The sequence below is a fragment of the Lissotriton vulgaris genome, chromosome 8 (genome assembly GCF_964263255.1).
Source record: "Lissotriton vulgaris chromosome 8, aLisVul1.2, whole genome shotgun sequence".
In the NCBI taxonomy this organism is placed as follows: Eukaryota; Metazoa; Chordata; class Amphibia; order Caudata; family Salamandridae; genus Lissotriton; species Lissotriton vulgaris.
The window spans coordinates 250,922,759-250,940,061 of NC_141696.1; the positions used below are offsets into that span (position 1 = coordinate 250,922,759).

At 47.1% G+C, this 17,303-nt stretch overlaps 1 protein-coding gene across 2 annotated transcripts in view; it reads right to left on the minus strand.

Moving 5' to 3' along the window:
• JAM2 (junctional adhesion molecule 2) overlaps positions 1 to 17,303 on the minus strand; it is a 326,071-nt gene that overhangs the window by 43,976 nt on the left and 264,792 nt on the right. The gene's annotated exons all lie outside the window — the stretch shown is intronic.

Consider the following 17,303-nt stretch of genomic DNA (forward strand, 5'->3'; position numbering starts at 1 on the left):
CATTGCACCGGAGCCAGCCCATGAGGGGGCGGGTAATTGAAATATACAATCAGGTGACTTGACTCCTTCGTGAAACTGCTGAATACAATTGTGCTAGCCCGTGACCAAGGTGCAGGAGCACTGAAACGCGTAGGGCTTTTAGAAAAGTTTGGAAAGGAAATGCCAGTTTGCTTTATTAAAGGACCTTGTCATCACTGATGGGGCCCTGCTTGTCCATTTGAGTGCGTCTCCAAGCAAAGGGATAAAACATGTGGAAAACATTTAACCGGCCAGTCCTAGGTCGGGGAGTTCGCACCACCTTCGAACTGTGAGGGGCTGCTGCGAGATACTGGAATCTCAGCATAGCGGAATGGCAAGTTACAGCACTAATTAGAACCGGAATTCCTTCTGAAACAACCCACTGGAGGGAATCTAAATGTGCACGAAAGGAATTGTTGCTGGCAGAACCCATGGAAGGGTGAAAGCACACGAGGGAAGACTTCAAGTCCCAGCATGCCTTTCCATACATTGCACCGGAGCCAGCCCATGAGGGGGCGGGTAATTGAAATATAAAATCAGGTGACTTGACTCCTTCGTGAAACTGCTGAATACAATTGTGCTAGCCCGTGACCAAGGTGCAGGAGCACTGAAACGCGTAGGGCTTTTAGAAAAGTTTGGAAAGGAAATGCCAGTTTGCTTTATTAAAGGACCTTGTCATCACTGATGGGGCCCTGCTTGTCCATTTGAGTGCGTCTCCAAGCAAAGGGATAAAACATGTGGAAAATAGATATATATATATATATATATATATATAACATATACACACACACACACACAACCCTCCCCCCCCCCCCCATACCCGGATGACCTAAACTTCTTTCGAGAGGTAATATTTAAATGCAATGAGTTAAATTATCACAAAACAATAGGGGGGAATTTAACTTAGATAGGTCAAAAAGCCGCTCTAGGCATCCACATAAGGCAACAGAGACACTTATGCCAAGGGATTATGGATATTTCAATAGTTAGATATAAAGCAAATTGGCATATACACATCATTCAAAGGTACATGATACCACATCCAGAATCAATCTTTTGCACTAAAGATTTATATAACTGGATGAATAATCATGCAAAAAGCCAAAACATACTCAGACCATTCCCTATTGTTGCTAGAATTGGTGACAGCAGACCTTTGAAAATCACCTAGGCGATGGAGGTTACTATCTGAAACATTGCTAGACTCTGTAATTCACGATAAAATAAGGAAAGCGATATTACAGTATTTTCAGCAAAACCTAAACACCGTATAAACAGATTACTCACCCTGGAAGGATTTTAGGGTGGTTATTTGGGTTGAGGGTATTTTCAAAGGCTTCTGGATCCTAAAATTCATCCATACAAAACCTGACTGTAGAATATGATAAAGCGGGGAAAACACAGAAGCTACCTTAAAAAGAGGAGACACTAACTGAATACAAACAGGAGACAGATAGATTAAATTCTTATGCACATACGTTACAGCACAAGTGTGCAGTGAGGGTGAAGGAACGGGAGTATACTGGCAAGAATAATTAAACCACATGAGTCATCTGCTGTTATCACTGAAAGTGATTATGTTGGTTGGAAGCGTAATACAGGACAGAGTTGGAATACTAAAATAATCTGTGAACGTCTAAACAAATCTACAACATCAGCACCCATTAGTGACTCCCAAAGAACATATTTAGAGAAAGCCACCCTGGTGTGGTTAGAAAATGTAGATGGAGAAATACTATTGTATTGTATTGTAATTGCATTTATATAGCGCTTACTACCCCTGACGAGGCGTCAAAGCGCTTTTTCGGCGAGTAGCACGCTACTCCGGGACCCATAGAGGATTAGTGTTGAATTAGTATAGTGAAACATGCAAGTACATTTTAAGTGGTGGATAGGTTAGTCGGTTATTTGGATTTGGAATGATAGCAGAAGGATAGAGGAGGACAAAGGTTTGTATTTATGTAGCGCTTGTTAACGCACGCTATTCAGGAAGCCTACAAAGGATTAGTGGTGAATTAATATGGTGAAATATGAAGTAATTTCAGTGGTGGACATAAGTCAGTTACTTGGAGTGAGAAGGATAGCGGAGGGATAAAAGGGGAAGAAAGATTTGCATTCATATAGCACTTGTTACCCCTAATGGGTGTTGAATCGGTTTTCTGGCGAGTAGCACACCACTCCGGAACCCATAAAGGATTACTGTTGAAAAATAGTATAGTAAAAAAAATATGAAGTAATTTCAGTAGTGGATCTGTTATTCAGTTATTTGGGTAGTATATTAGTATAGTTTAATATGGAATTTGAGAAGTGAACATGTTAGTCTGTTAATTTCGATTGAAAAGGATAGTGGAGGGATAAAAGAGTGAAAGAATTATTATTATTTTTTTTTGTTTAGGTCTTAGCAATATGAGGAGGCTTTTGGATGAGTAAAAAGGAGTTTTGGGTATTGCTAAATGAGAAAAAGGGCAGCATTTCTCGCCCTAGTCCCGACCAGGCTCGAACAGGCTCAAACAGGCTCAAACAGGCTCAAACAGGCTCAAACAGGCTCAAACAGGCTCAAACAGGCTCAAACAGGCTCAAACAGGCTCAAACAGGGAACTACCCTTGTCCTCTCCGCCCTTAGCCTCGACGCCCAGGCTGAGACGCACTAAGCCTGGCCTTTTTTATAGCCCTAGTAATCAGGCGACCCCTTCAGCCAATGGGAACCCTAGCCCTAACACTATCCAATCACAACACTAGCCCTAAAATCTAGAACCAATAGGAGACCAGGACCTTACTGCCAATCTTAGCCCTAGTCCAAGCACCCAATCAGTTCAAAAACCCTGATCTCTACGTCCAATAAAGGCCTTAGCCCTACCAGTAGTCCCAACCCAAGTCCAAGCAGCCAATGGTACAGGTAGCCCTAGTCCCTACTTCCAATAGAAATCCTAACCCTAGCCCTAGTCCCAACCCTACAATGATTGAATCACAGACCCAGAAACCAATTAGAACCCTCAAATACCCAACCAATGAGGACATTAACCCTAACCCAATAGAAACACCCGATACAACCACCAATCAGTGTACACATGTACCAACCACTAGCAGACCATATAAGGTCCCAGCAACCTCAGACAAGGTTTGCTGGCCAGGGAGTTGGAAGCTGCTTCTCCTTATCAGAATCTCCTAGGAGACAGACTGGCTCAATCCACACTTTGCACTTCTGCAGGTAAAGGCTTCACTAACTCGAAATCTAAGAATACTGTTTGAATACAACTTTACTCCCCCTGCTGGCCAAAAAACGAAGTGCACAGGCCCCAGTAAATACAGTTTAAACAGCTCACAGAAGCACCCTCTGATGTAGAATATCCCTGTTGCTGGTGGGGGGGCCAGGGGGCTGGCCTCACTGGCTTGTGAACACAAAATGGTGGCTGGGGGTGCACTGTTTTAGCACACAAGTCTTAGCAGGGAGAAAAGGAGAAATTTGGAGGGAAAACAGATTTGTCACCAAGGAATGAGAGGGACAAACTACAGAGGTTGGACTGCAAATCCCACAATTCAACATGTTAAATGCAAGCAATCATGGACAGGAAAAACCACAAGTTTAAAACACAAAACAGGTGATAAAGGTCAAAACTGCAATTTTAAACTGTAACAACCACATGCAAAGACAGTAATCACAGAAAGGGAAAATTGTTTTTTAAACAACTTTTATTTTGGGAAGAGACAACACTAGTCTGTCTCCTTACAACTTCCTGGACTCTGCTCACTGCAATCTGGGGCACAGGTAGGCTGCAATTCACAAGATGGAGAAGGATGATTTGGTGCGCACCCAGCAAGGCCTTAAGGGGCCAGGGCAGGTGTGGGAGGAGGGCTCAGACTTGCCTGGTAGCTGAATAGCCAATGGTCTGCTGGCCTGGGGGTGGGGGCTGGGGACCTGCTTCTCCTGTTTAGAATCTCCTAGGAGACAGACAGGCTCAAACCACACTTTGGACTTCTGCAGGTAAAGGCTTCACTAACTCAAAATCTAACAATACTGTTTGAATAAAACTTTACTCCCTCTGCTGGCCAAAAAACGAAGTGCATAGGTCCCAGTAATTGAAAACTACAAAAAGCATGCAGTCAAACATATGGCTGGGGCATACTCAGGTAGCAGTGCTTTGCTGGAGAGTGACCTTGAGTCTTATCTGGTGGGAGGACTGCTGCTGACAGGTTAGACCCCTTGAGGCAGGGCACGTGGCTTTAACAGCTTTCCACCCATGAGGGCTTCACCCAATGGGACCACATAGAAATCACATACCAAAGGCGATATCTACAAAGGAAGCAGCCTGCTGTCCTTTTAGGAATTGAAGGATCAATAGGCTCTGGCCAACGCACAGTTTTTCTGCTTTGTTCAGCTATGACACGCCCTGTGATTGCACCTTTGACCCAGACTCTCAACTCTGTGAATATAGCCACCTTGAGGCTAAACTTCTAATGGGTCGCCTGGGGAAAGGAGCAATATCCATGATCTATTGCTCTCTGATTATCCATGCCCCAATGGTTTTGATTCCCTTTGGCAGAGATTGGTGAGCGAACTGTATGAGAATGACTAGGGAGAGGCATGCCTAGTCCCTAGAAAACTGGCAATCCTTTCATTCCTGCCTATGGTCCAGGTGAATTACCTACATTCGATGTATCTCACCCCATGTTGCATGCAACAGATATTATCTACTGACCATACAACCTGCATGTGCTGTGTACTCCCTGACGCGGACTTCTTTCATGTGGCAAGGGACTGCCCGGCGTTGTGTTTCTTCTGGGATGGGGTTGGCCTGGAGACCTCAGCGGTTCTAGGATGCTCAATTGACTTGGGCCGTCGGAGTGTACTGTTGGGGATTGTGAAGTAGCTCATGCTGAAAGAATCTTCAAAGGGTTGGCATGCCTGGTGGGTAAAAGGAACATTGCCTGCCGATGGAGGCAACCTAGGCTCCCCTCGATCTAGCTGTGGCGCAGAGGAGTTAATTGCAAAAAGAAAAGTCAATCTATGAAGAGCGTGGGTGTCCTCCTAAACATGACAAAGTGTGGGGGAAGTTGTGGTCTTATTATGGATTATCATTATGCAGGAACTGACTTACGCCAAAACCATATCATGTAATATTGTGTCTGAATGCTCAGCTCTCCTTAATTGTAATATTGAATGGTGCTTGCTGTATAAACTAAATAAGTTGGTTATAAAAAATATATATACGGCTGGAGGCTGATCATTGGGAAGCAATGGATTACCAAATTAATTTTATAAGTGGTACATGCATATACTGACCACATACCTGCTTACAACTTATGAAGAAACCATAGAAAATTGTACGTTTCCACTGAGGTTTGAAAAAGCAATGGTCATCACCTTACTTAAACTGGGAAACCCCATCCTATTAATTATGCAAATCAGACGGACCCCTTTCTGTTATAAATATAGATAATACAATTCTGGTAAACCAATATACTACTACCATATTTGTCTGGGTAGGTATTCACTGACCAATCGGGCTTAATTCTGGGCTGATCAACCATGCAGAATATATGCACATACTTTGTAACATTTCACCAAATAAATCTGGATGTCCAACCCGCAGCTACTTCTCAAGATGCGACCAAAGTCTTTTGTTGTATAGAATGGCCATTCCTGTTTACAGTTCTTAGGAGAATGGGTCTGGGTAATCAGATACTAAAATATATAAAATTGCTTCTACTGTCTGGGAGGAATACCCGTCACACCACAGGAGAACAATAAACAGTCATGTGACCCTTGAAAGGAGGCACATTCAGTTAAGCCGGGAAAAAGCCAACTTTCTAAAAGTGGCCTTTTCAAAATTGTACTTAAAATCCATCTTCACCATAAAAGAGAGTTTTTTATTACACTTTCAAAGACACCAAACATGAACTGTTTACCTGTTCCCATTTGGAAGTTACAACCTATTATTTAATAAGGTAACTCTAATGTTATCCTAGGGGAGAAGCAGGGCTTGCAATAGTGAAAAACAAATTTAAGAACTTTTCACTAACAGGACATTTAAAACACAAAACTGCTTGTCCTACTTTTTAAATACATTGCACCCTACCCTGTGGGCTGTTTAGAGCCTGCCCTGCGGATGACTTATATGTATTGCAATGGCAGATTAGAGCCTGGCATCAAAATGGCAGTCTAAAACCGCAGCCACTGGCTGTAATGGGAGGCCTGAGACATATTTAAAGGGCTACTTAAGTCTGTGGCACAACCAGTGCTGCATGCACACTAGTAGCATTTAATGTACAGGCCCTGGGCACATGTAGTACCACTTTACCAGAGACTTATATGTAAATTATATATGCCAATTGGGTACAAGCTAATTTTACCATGTTTAGAAGAGAGAGCACAAACACTTTAGCACTGGTTAGCAGTGGCAAGAGTCCCAAAGCCAAACAAAGAGGCGGATCAATGCAAAAAGGTTTGGATGACCCTGCAGAGAGGGCCAGGTCCAACACAAATTAACAGATATCCAAGGATAAAATAGAATCTCAACAAGATAGAAAGATAACACTGCCATTATCCCTTACTGGAATGATTTCTTAGATGATATCTTAATCCTGACTAAACAGAAGTATTTATTTCTAAATAGCCCAATTCCTCTCAATGTTTGGCCCGAAATCCATATCCTCCCATGTAACAAAAAAAATGATTGGTTATGAGTGGGAAAATGTAATCTGCCCATGTTGTTGTTTGGGCCCTTTTTTATTGCAGTCGCTTGTCCCACCTATACAAGTGAAGTGGGGTAAATGTGTGAGAATATTGGATGGTATGAAATTTGTGAATCCCTGCAGATTCACAGAAATGTGAAGAAAAGGTGTGTTTATAGCCAAAGTTTGAGATTTGTAAGGGTTTCTGGTTAGGAAAAACCTTGTGAGGACCACAAAAGTACACCACTGCCTACTTTTCAGAAATGTCGGGGTCTGGTAGCTTTCCATGAGTTGGAGCCTTGAAACAAAATCCACATCCACATTACAAAGTAGCATCAGGATTGAGTGGAAATATGTGGTGAGTCCATGGTGCATTTTGGGCCCTTTCCTGTCCCGGGCACTAAGCCCACCCACACAAGAGGGGTACTGCAATAATTGGAAGACGTGTAGCAACATAGTATAACATTTATTATTACTAACTGGATTTCTCTTCTGCATTCGTGGCTTCCAACTGTAAGCTGCTGAGCGAGGAAGAAGATATTTAGCAAAATTACTTCTGAATCACACAATAGTGAAGTTACCCGAAATTTAGAGGTGTACAAATAAGTACTGTTCTAAACTTATTATCTTGTGTACAATTCATAAATAAATGTTTCCTTCACACCCATTTTCCATTCCATATAGTTTACCATATGAATTACTTTATATTCTGTACCTAATGAAAAATCATTATTATGAAGCAACTTGGTTGTTGACTCTGGGTGGTTTTGGAGAACCTACAAACCCTATACACCCCAGAGACCACAAGGGTCTATTGGACGAAAAGGTATATTACTTTTGTAAATCTGAAATTGTGACAAGAAGTTAAAGATTAAAACGTTGTCACATTTTCTTTTTTCTTACTCACTTTAATTATTTTTTATTTCAACATTTAGTTTATTTGGGAAAGCATCAAGGATCCTACACAAATGGCCCCTAGCCGAATAAAAAATTTCCAGAAATGTTCAGCTTTCCACAATGACCCATTAAATTCACTTCTGTTTCCAATACAAACTGCAAGTAAGTTGGTCATTCCGTTAGCCGAGGTTAAGAGTTAATGTTAACATGTGGATATGTCGATTACAATGGATAATAAATGCTTACAAATCCACCTATATCTGCCTCCTTTACCAGTCGTTCTCTCTGTACTCTCTGTGGCCATAGGTAATTGACACTCGTCAATTACCTATGGCATAACTGTGCAACCACTGTTCTGAACTAGACTGGAAGGAGCATACCTCCTTAGTAATGCAAGTCTACTGTATTTGTAATCTTGCATAGGAATTCAATAAAAAATGTGTTAAAAAAACTGCAGGTAGTGTGAGACCAATAAAATTAGGAAAAATAGGCTATCTCTTGTCGAAAATGCAAACATTGTGTTAACAATGTGTTTGTGATACAAATTGCACTTGTCCTACAAGCTGCCACTATGGTGATACTTGCCCAGAAAAACATTTGTTGCCATTCTTTGAAAAAAAACATATGTTTACTTTTTATCAATCTTTCCCCAAAAACAAAAGGTAGCTATATTTTGGCTATTTTCTCGGTTCTCTCCAGTGAGTACCCATAAGGCCTGGAACCCAAGATGTGGTGTTTATACCTTATGTAAAACAAAATCTTTAAGGTTCACCATCCAAGCGGTTAAGATTCTAATCCTTGAGGGAAGACACTTTCGAAGCAATCCCTGAAGCCTTTTGTGTAAGCTATTGTATAAAGCATTTGAATATGTAGCGCTTTTGAGTTATCAGCAAATCCTTTAGCATGCTCTATGCTTTGCAATGATATTTAGCGCATATTTTCTTGACTTTATGAAGTTGGAAACCGATACTTCTAACTAATCTTTTGACCTGGCTTGCCACTGTTGTGACTTTCTTCTATTTTCTACCTGAAACTCCCACCACGTCACTGGGGGATCAAATCAGGTTTTAAAATGTCATAAATGGCAAGAGTTATGGGAAGTAAACAGAATTATTTGCTGGTGTTCAATACATTTAATTGCTGCTCCTTTCGCCTGCAAATACACAGGAAAACTCAGACGACAGCCTCATACTGGGAGACTTCCACCCACTCCTACCATAATTCTGTTTTTTGTGAGACTAAGATAAACCTCCCAACGCTGAATGCACGCCAGTAAATGCTTCGAGTTGTATATACAGCTGCATTAAAAAAAAGTGTGGGTAGCAGGTATGAGAGATGACTCAGTTAAGTCTGTTAGTAAATCCCTTCGGAAGAAACAGCGCCTGGAACCTTTACGTATAGGCAAATGCTACATTGCCTTAATGCCACATTCTGCATTGCATTTCTCATTTTTATGTAAAGTTCTCCAATACGCCCATCTGTGTGTATGGTTCATGCTTTTCCAAGGCCTATATATAAACTATACAAATCTGAGCGGGTGCATGGAGAATCATGCCACCCTGACTGCCGTCTCTGGGAGGCCTTGTTCTGCTGAAGAGCATTCTTGTAGGTGGCAGTTTGTGCCCTAAACGTGCAGGCTAAATGCCAGTGTCCTCAAGGATAATGTTTTGAGTATTTTGTTCTTTTCTGTCACCTTAGAAAAGAAAGGTATGTTCTGTAAACTTATCCAGCAACCATCCTTATACCGACTGATTCTAAAATGCTATTTTCTCCCCCTTTCACTGATAGCGATGCCTTATGCATTAAGCTTCCAGTTATATACATCAGTAGGAACAGACGCAAAGGAATTTGGATGACTGTCTTCACCCAGAAAAGTGACAGTCTGGTGTAGTGTCTATAATACTATATAGAAGGTAACCAAATGCTACTCTTATCTTCTTCTGTTTTTGAGCTTAGGAGAAATGAAATATGCACACAGCAGATATCTTTTTAGTAAGCATTTTTTGTACCATAACATTAACATGTGGAAATTGTAATGATTTTAATTAATTATGCAATAAATCTTTTTGACTTTGACAGCAGATATACAATCTCCATTAATGAGATGTTGTGCTTCTTAAAGTAGTCTATTATAGTCACTTGCAACTGAAGCGCTTGATGCAAACAGACACAAGGTCATTATGGGCCTAATTTGGATGTCGGTCGGAGGCTTTCCAACCAACATCCAAGGTTTCAAATCCGACTGCCATATTACACTGACAGTGGTCGGATTTGAAACCGGCCGGTCAATCTGACTGGCTTCCAACTGGCTCAAGGAGCCCATCTGCCAGTTGCAACCACCACATAATCCCGTACTCATGCAGTGTTGGGATTATGGGGTCGGTTTCCGACAGGCTTTCCATGTCGTGGCTGGTCGATCGTAGCTGGCGGGTGGGAGTGTAGAAGGTCAGGCGGTTGTTGAGGTACCTGGGGCCCAGGTCGTGGAGGGCCTTGTGTGCGTGGGTGAGGAGACAGAATGTGATTCTCTTGCTGACGGGGAGCCAGTGCAGGTCTCTCAGGTGTCCGGAGATGTGGCTGTGTCGGGGGATGTCCAGGATGAGTCGTGCGGAGGCGTTCTGGATGCGTTGGAGTCTTTTCTGCAGTTTGGCTGTGGTACCGGTGTAGAGGGTGTTTCCGTAGTCCAGTTGGCTGGTGACGAGTGCCTGGGTGACCGTCTTTCTGGTTTCAGTGGGGATCCATCGGAAGATCTTTCGGAGCATGCAGAGGATGTTGAAACACGATGATGAGACGGCGTTGACTTGTCTGGTCATCGAGAGGGAGGAGTCCAGGATGAAGCCCAGATTGCGTGTGTGGTCCGTTGGTTTGGGTGCGCTGCCCAGGGCGGGGGGCCACCAGGAGTCGTCCCAGGCAGATGGTGATGATCCAAGGATGAGGAGTTCCGTCTTGTCTGAGTTCAGCTTCAGGCGGCTGTTCTTCATCCACTCGGCTACGTCTTTCATCCCTTTGTGTAGGTTGGTTCTGGCGGTGGCTGGGTCGTTGGTGAGGGAGAGGATCAGCTGGGTGTCGTCTGCGTAGGAGATGATGTTGAGGTTGTGTTGGCGTGCAATGGCTGCGAGGGGGCTCATGTAGACGTTGAAGAGGGTCGGGCTGAGTGATGAGCCTTGTGGTACGCCGCAGATGACTTCGGTGGCCCTGGATCTGAACGGGGGGAGGCGGACTCTCTGGGTTCTTCCGGCGAGGAACGAGATGATCCAGTCCAGTGCCTTCTCCTGGATTCCGACGTTGCTGAGGTGTTGTACTAGGGTGCGGTGGCAGACAGTATCGAATGCTGTGGAGAGGTCCAGGAGGATGAGGGCCGCTGTTTCCCCGTTGTCGAGCAGGGTTCGGAGGTCGTCAGTGGCTGCGATGAGGGCGGTCTCGGTGCTGTGGTTGGCTCGGAAGCCTGACTGTGAGTGGTCGAGGGATCCGTTCGTCTCGAGGAAGGCGGCAAGCTGTTTGTTGACGGTCTTCTCGATGACTTTGGCGGGGAACGGGAGGAGCGAGATGGGGCGGTAGTTCTTGAGGTCGGTGGGGTCTGCTAATGGTTTCTTCAGGAGGGTGCTGAGTTCGGCATGCTTCCAGCTCTCCGGGAAGGTGGCAGTGTCGAAGGAGCAGTTGATGATGTCCCGGAGTTGGGGTGCGATGACGGAGTCGGCCTTGTTGAAGACGTGGTGGGGGCATGGGTCGGTTGGCGATCCGGAGTGGATGGTGTTCATTGTGCGGATGGTGTCTTCGGTGCTGACCGGGGTCCAGGCGCGGAGGGTGATGGTGGGGGGCGTTGGTTCTGTGGTTGGGATCGTGTTCTGTTCGCCAAAGCTGTTGTGTATGTCTGCGATCTTGCTGTGGAAGAACGAGGCGAGTGAGTCGCAGAGGTCTTGTGAGGGAGTGATGTCGTTGTTTCTGGCGCTGGGGTTGGAGAGCTCTTTGATGATGCTGAAGAGTTCCTTGCTGTTGTGTGCGTTGTTGTCTATCCGATCCTTGAATGCTGTCTTCTTGGTGGTGTGGATCAGCTGGTGGTGTTTGCGGGTGGCGTGCTTGAGGGCGGTCATGTTGTCTGTAGTCGGGTTTTTTCGCCAGGCTTTCTCGAGGGTGCGGCAGTTCTTCTTGGAGTTCTTGAGATCGTCGTTGAACCAGGGGGCTTTCTTGCTTCCGGGTCTGTTGGGGTGGTTTTTCAGGGGTGCGAGGTCGTCAGTGCAGTTGGTGATCCACTGTGTGAGGTTGTCGGCTGCTTGGTCGGGGTCCGTTGATCTGGCGGAAGGGTTCCGGTTCAGGGATGTGGTGAGCTGGTCAGTGGTGATCTTGTTCCAGCTCCTGCGGGGAGCCTGTTGCGGGTGGAGGTGAGTTGTGGTCCTTCTGTAGTTGAAGTGGACGCAGCTGTGGTCTGTCCAGTGGAGTCCGGTGGAGTGGCTGAAGGAGACGTACTTGCTGGAGGAGAAGACTGGGTCAAGCGTGTGTCCAGCGTAGTGGGTGGGGGTGTTCACCAGTTGCTTGAGTCCGAGGTTAACGAGGTTGTCCAGTAGGGTGGTGGTGTTGTTGTCGTTGTTCTCCAGGTGGAAGTTGAGGTCCCCTAGGAGGATGTAGTCAGCGGAGGCGAGGGCGTGTGGGCTGACGAAGTCTGCGATGTCTTCGCTGAATTGTGTGCAGGGTCCTGGGGGTCTGTAGATGAGGGTGGCTCTGAGAGTGGTCTTGGGGTCGGTGTGTATCTGGAAGTGAAGATGTTCGGCGGCTGTGAGGGTATCGTCGGGGGTTGGTCGTGATGCGGATGGTGTTCTTGTGGACAATGGCGATGCCTCATTCTGTCTGGTTGGCGCGGTCTCTCCGGGTGATCTTGTATCCATCCGGGATGGCTATGGCAATGTCGGGCGCTGGTGAGGCGTTCATCCAGGTTTCCGTGAGGAAGGCAACGTCTGGAGCTGTGGTGTCGAGCAGGTTCCATAGTTCCACGGCGTGTCTGTGGACGGAGCTGGTGTTGAGCAGGATGCACTTCAGGTGGTTGCTGTTGGTGCTCGGCTTGGCGGGTGCTGGTGCGGTGCATGTCCTGATGCAGGTGAACTTGCAGGATTGGCAGGTGAAGGGTCCGTGGGTGCGTCCTGGGGTGGCTCGGTGGCAATCCGGGATCCGTCCGTTGTTGAGTGCGTTGAGGGTGGCGGCGTCGTATGCTCGGCGGGAGGGATGGCATCTGCGGGGGCCAGGGGGTCTGGCGCTGGGCACGGTTCAGGCGCGGACGGGCGCAGATGGGCTTGCCTTTGACACGCCTTCGGCGCGCAAAGGGCGCGCCCGCTGCGCGTGAACGCTGCGCGTACGTGCGGACTCCGCCATAAATGGCGTAGTGGGAGGGGCGGAGTGGGAGGGAGGAGCAGCTGGTAGGCGGTACCGGGGTGGCGCCGGGAGGGGGTCGGGTACTCGGCAGCAGGGGGAGTGGGGGCCGCAGGGGAGCAGCGGCAGGGAGCGGGGAGGGCGAGGAGACGGCGAGAAGCCCAGGGAAGAACCAAGGCAAAAAACCAAAGAACAACCAAGGAGAAACCAAAAGTCTAGAAACAAGCTCAGGGACAGAAGCACTCGGAGCGAGAAGGGACAGGCAGGTGGGGGCACCGGGCACACTCACGGGGAGGCGCGCGGTGGGTGGAGCGACCGTCACCGACCACAGTCAGGTCAGGTCACAGCTCCCCGTCGCGCTTACCGCCACTTAAGTGATCCGGAGGGAGGGAGGAGCAGCTGGGAGGCGGGAGCGGGGTGGCACGGGGAGGGGATCGGGTACTCGGCAGCCGGGGGGGCGGGGGCCGCAGGGGAGCAGCGGCAGGGAGCGGGGAGGGCGAGGAGACGGCGAGAAGCCCAGGGAAGAACCAAGGCAAAAAACCAAAGAACAACCAAGGAGAAACCAAATGTCTAGAAACAAGATCAGGGACAGAAGCACTGGGAGCGAGCAGGGACAGGCAGGTGGGGGCACCGGGCTCACTCATGGGGAGGCGCGCGGTGGGTGGAGCGACCGTCACCGACCACAGTCAGGTCAGATCACAGCTCCCTGTCGCGCTTACCGCCACTTAAGTGATCCGGAGGGAGGGAGGAGCATCTGGGAGGCGGGAGCGGGGTGGTGCGGGGAGGGGATCGGGTACTCGGCAGCAGGGGGGGCGGGGCCGCAGGGGAGCAGCGGCAGGGAGCGGGGAGGGCGAGGAGACGGCGATAAGCCCAGGGAAGAACCAAGGCAAAAAACCAAAGAAAAACAACGGAGAAACCAACAGTCTAGAAACAAGCTCAGGGACAGAAGCACTGGGAGCGAGCAGGGACAGGCAGGTGGGGGCACCGGGGACACTCACGAGGAGGCGCTCGGCGGGTGGAGCGACAGTCACCGACCACAGTCAGGTCAGGTCTCAAACGCTGAAACGCATGAAACACACTTCCACTGGGATTCATGCTGCTCAAAGGATCGTTCGTACAGCTACCTAGCACCTCTCATCCTAGATGATTCAAAATAGTGCTGTTTAGGATACACCTCTCTAGGCTTTGCCTAGTTTTGGGAACCTTTTACTACTAGAATGTGAAAGTAGATTAACATGTGCCCCCTTCCCAATGCCCCTTGGGATGTGATTTGGGATGGGTGCATTTGAGTCTGTTTTCAAGGATTAGAAGGTCCTGCTACCAATGCTTCAACATAGCTCTGGTCAGTAAATCTGGTGACTGAATATGAAACATATTGGCCACTTCTTGTAAATATTCTGCAATTCATAACTGGAAAGCAAGGAGCCGAACAAAGACTATGGACTTTGTGCTTCATCCATATGGGACCGTCTAGATATTAAAAAAACACCTTTAATAAAGATCAGAAGCAGTACTTAGGATATATACAGACATTTTATCTGTTTTAAGTGCTACTTTCTTCAATAAACAAACAGCATTTGTAAAGCGCAGCACTGTCACCCCTCAGGTATCTGGGTGTTGTGCCTCAGTGGAAGAGCCAAGTCTTCAGTCTCTTTCTGAAGTCAGCCAGGGATGGGGCTGTATGGAGCTAGAGGGGAAGGTCGTTCAAGGTCTTGGCAGCGATGTAGAAAAAGCAGCGCCCACTGCTGTGGCTGTGACGGATTCAAGGGGTGTGTGTGAGGGTGAGTGAAGAGGAGTGCAGGTGTCTTGCAGGTTGATGGAAGTTCAGTCGATGGTTGAAGTAGGTAGGGCCTAGCCTTTGTATGCGTGCATGAGGAGCTTGAACTGGCATCATTTGTGGATGGGGAGCCAGTAGAGGTGTCTCAGGTGGGGGGCGAGGTCCAGAGTGAGTCTGCCTGCAGCATTTGTATGGTCTGGAGTCTTCCGAGGACTCGGTGGAGATGCTGGTGTAGAGGGCGTTGCAGTAGTCAAGGCAGATGGTAACAAGGGCCTGAGTGATGGTCTTCCTGGTGTTGGTTGGGATCCATCTGAAGGTTCTGCAGAGCATGCAAAGTGTGTGGAAGCAGGAGGCGGCGACTGTTTTAACTTGTCATTTCATGGTCAGTTGGCTGTCAAGGATGATGCTGAGGTTGCGAGCGTGGTCGGTTGGTGTCGGTGCGGGTTCAGGTTTTGCAGGCCACCAGCTGTGGTCCCATGCAAAGGTGTTCTCCCCGAAGATCAGTACTTCAGTTTTGTTGGAGATGAGTTGAAAGCAGTTGTCTCCCATCCATTTGGCTACGTTGGTCACAGAGTTTCAGAAGTTGGTTTTGGCCTTGGAGGGGTTCTTGGTGAGCGAGAGGTTCAGTAAAGTGTCATCTGCGTAGGAAAATATATTAAGTCCGTAGTGTCTGTCGATGTCTGCGGGGGAGGGGGTGGGTTCATGTAGATGTTGAACAGGGTGGGGCTGATGGATGATCCTTGTGGTACGCCATATATGATGTGTTTGGGTGCGGCGTTAAAGGGAGGCAGTCAGATGCTCTGTGCGCATCATGTGAGGAAGCAGGTGATCCACTTGAGGGCGTCTTGCTGTATGCCTATTTTGTGGAGTCTGTTGATGAGGGTGTTGTATGAGACTGTGTTGAACGTTGCGGAGATGTCAAGGAAGATCAGGGCCATGGTTTCTTCACAGTCGAGAAGTGTTCTGATGCTATGTGCGGCGGCAATCAGTGCGGTCTCAGTGCTGTTGTTGGCACGGAATCCTGATAGAAAATGTCCAGTAGGTGGTTTTGTTCCAGGAAATCGGTGAGCTGCTGGTTGATGGCTTTCTCAAAATCTTTGGCCAGGTAAGGGAGCAGGGAAATCGGATGGTAATTTTTTCTATCATTGGGGTCAGCAGAGGCTAGGAGGGGTCTGATGTCTGTGTGTTTCCATCTGTCCAGAAAGGTTGCTGTGGAGATGGGGGTGCTGAGGATGCTGGGGAGTTGCATGCTGATTGCGTTCATTGCAAGCTTGTAGAGATGGTGAAGGCAGGGGTCGGTCGGTGCCCCGGAGTGGATGGGAGACAAGATGGCTGAGGTAGTCAGGGAGGTGAGCAGTGACCAGGTGGTGATGGTTTTACTGGTGGTTGCTTGTTGGTTGAGGTAGTCGGGGTTGAGGGTGGTGGGTTGGATATTGAAAATGATGTCGATGTTGGTGATCTTGCTGTGGAAGTAGTTTGAGAATCGCAGAGTTCTTGGGAGGGGTGGATGGTGTTCTCTATGGCTGAATTGGAGAATTCTTTGACTATTTTGAAGAGTTCCTTTGTGTGGTTAGCTGCAGAGTCGATACGGGTGGTGATGGCTTGGCTTAATAGTGTAAATGTTATTAGGATATGCCACTGCTCAGGGCAGGACTGGGAACCAAAACCGGCCCTGGCAAAGTGCTCATCCGGCCCCCCCTCCCCTCCCCCCGGGCTTGGGAGTGCCGCTGAGTGCTTTGCTAGTGCCGGTTTTCGGCAGATTTTGTTGCAGGGCCGATTTTGCAGCTATGCTTCAAAAACGGCCCTGTAACTAAAACGGCCCCCAGGGGCTCAAAACCGGCTCCCTCCCTTGCGGCGCACCGGGAGATTGCCCGGTGCCCGCTACGGCCAGTCCGGGCCTGCCACTGCTGCGTTGAGAGATTCAGTGAGGTCCTTTCATGCCTAAGAATTTGTTGTATGCGACATGTGCTGAACTGAACTGTTAGTTGTTGAGAACCTGTGCATGTTGAGGTGATTTGTAAATGGTGTATCATCTGGCATTTCTGCTGCTGATGGCGTTTTTGAAATTTGTTTTGCATCAGTGTGCTGCCCATGTGAGTAAATGTGTATATTGTCTTAAACATCCAATTTATATATGTATTACATTACTTGCTGAGTCTTCTAATTAGAATGTCTATTTGTTGTTCCCTTGTACCTTGACACAAGCCAGGAGGGGTAATATAGCATAATGTAGTGTAGTTCTGCTGTACTTTAAGGAATGGGTAGCAGTGACCTTTGCTCTTAATTGAGAAATGATTGTGGTAAAATATAGGGGTTAGCTGCATGTTCTAGCCTGCTGAGGAACATCAGATCGTCAACAATGAGAAAATAAGCCAACATTTAAAATAAAATCAAGTATAGACTGTTTTACCAAATTAAATAATATTAAGATGGATGAATCAAAAATAATAAAGTATATATAAATCAAGAAGTAAAATTGAAAACAAATTCTATATTTAATTGTGAATTAAACTACATGTGTCTATATTTGAGCATTTGTTTGGTGTAGACTTGTTTTTATTTTGTTTTGAAATTCAAATCATAG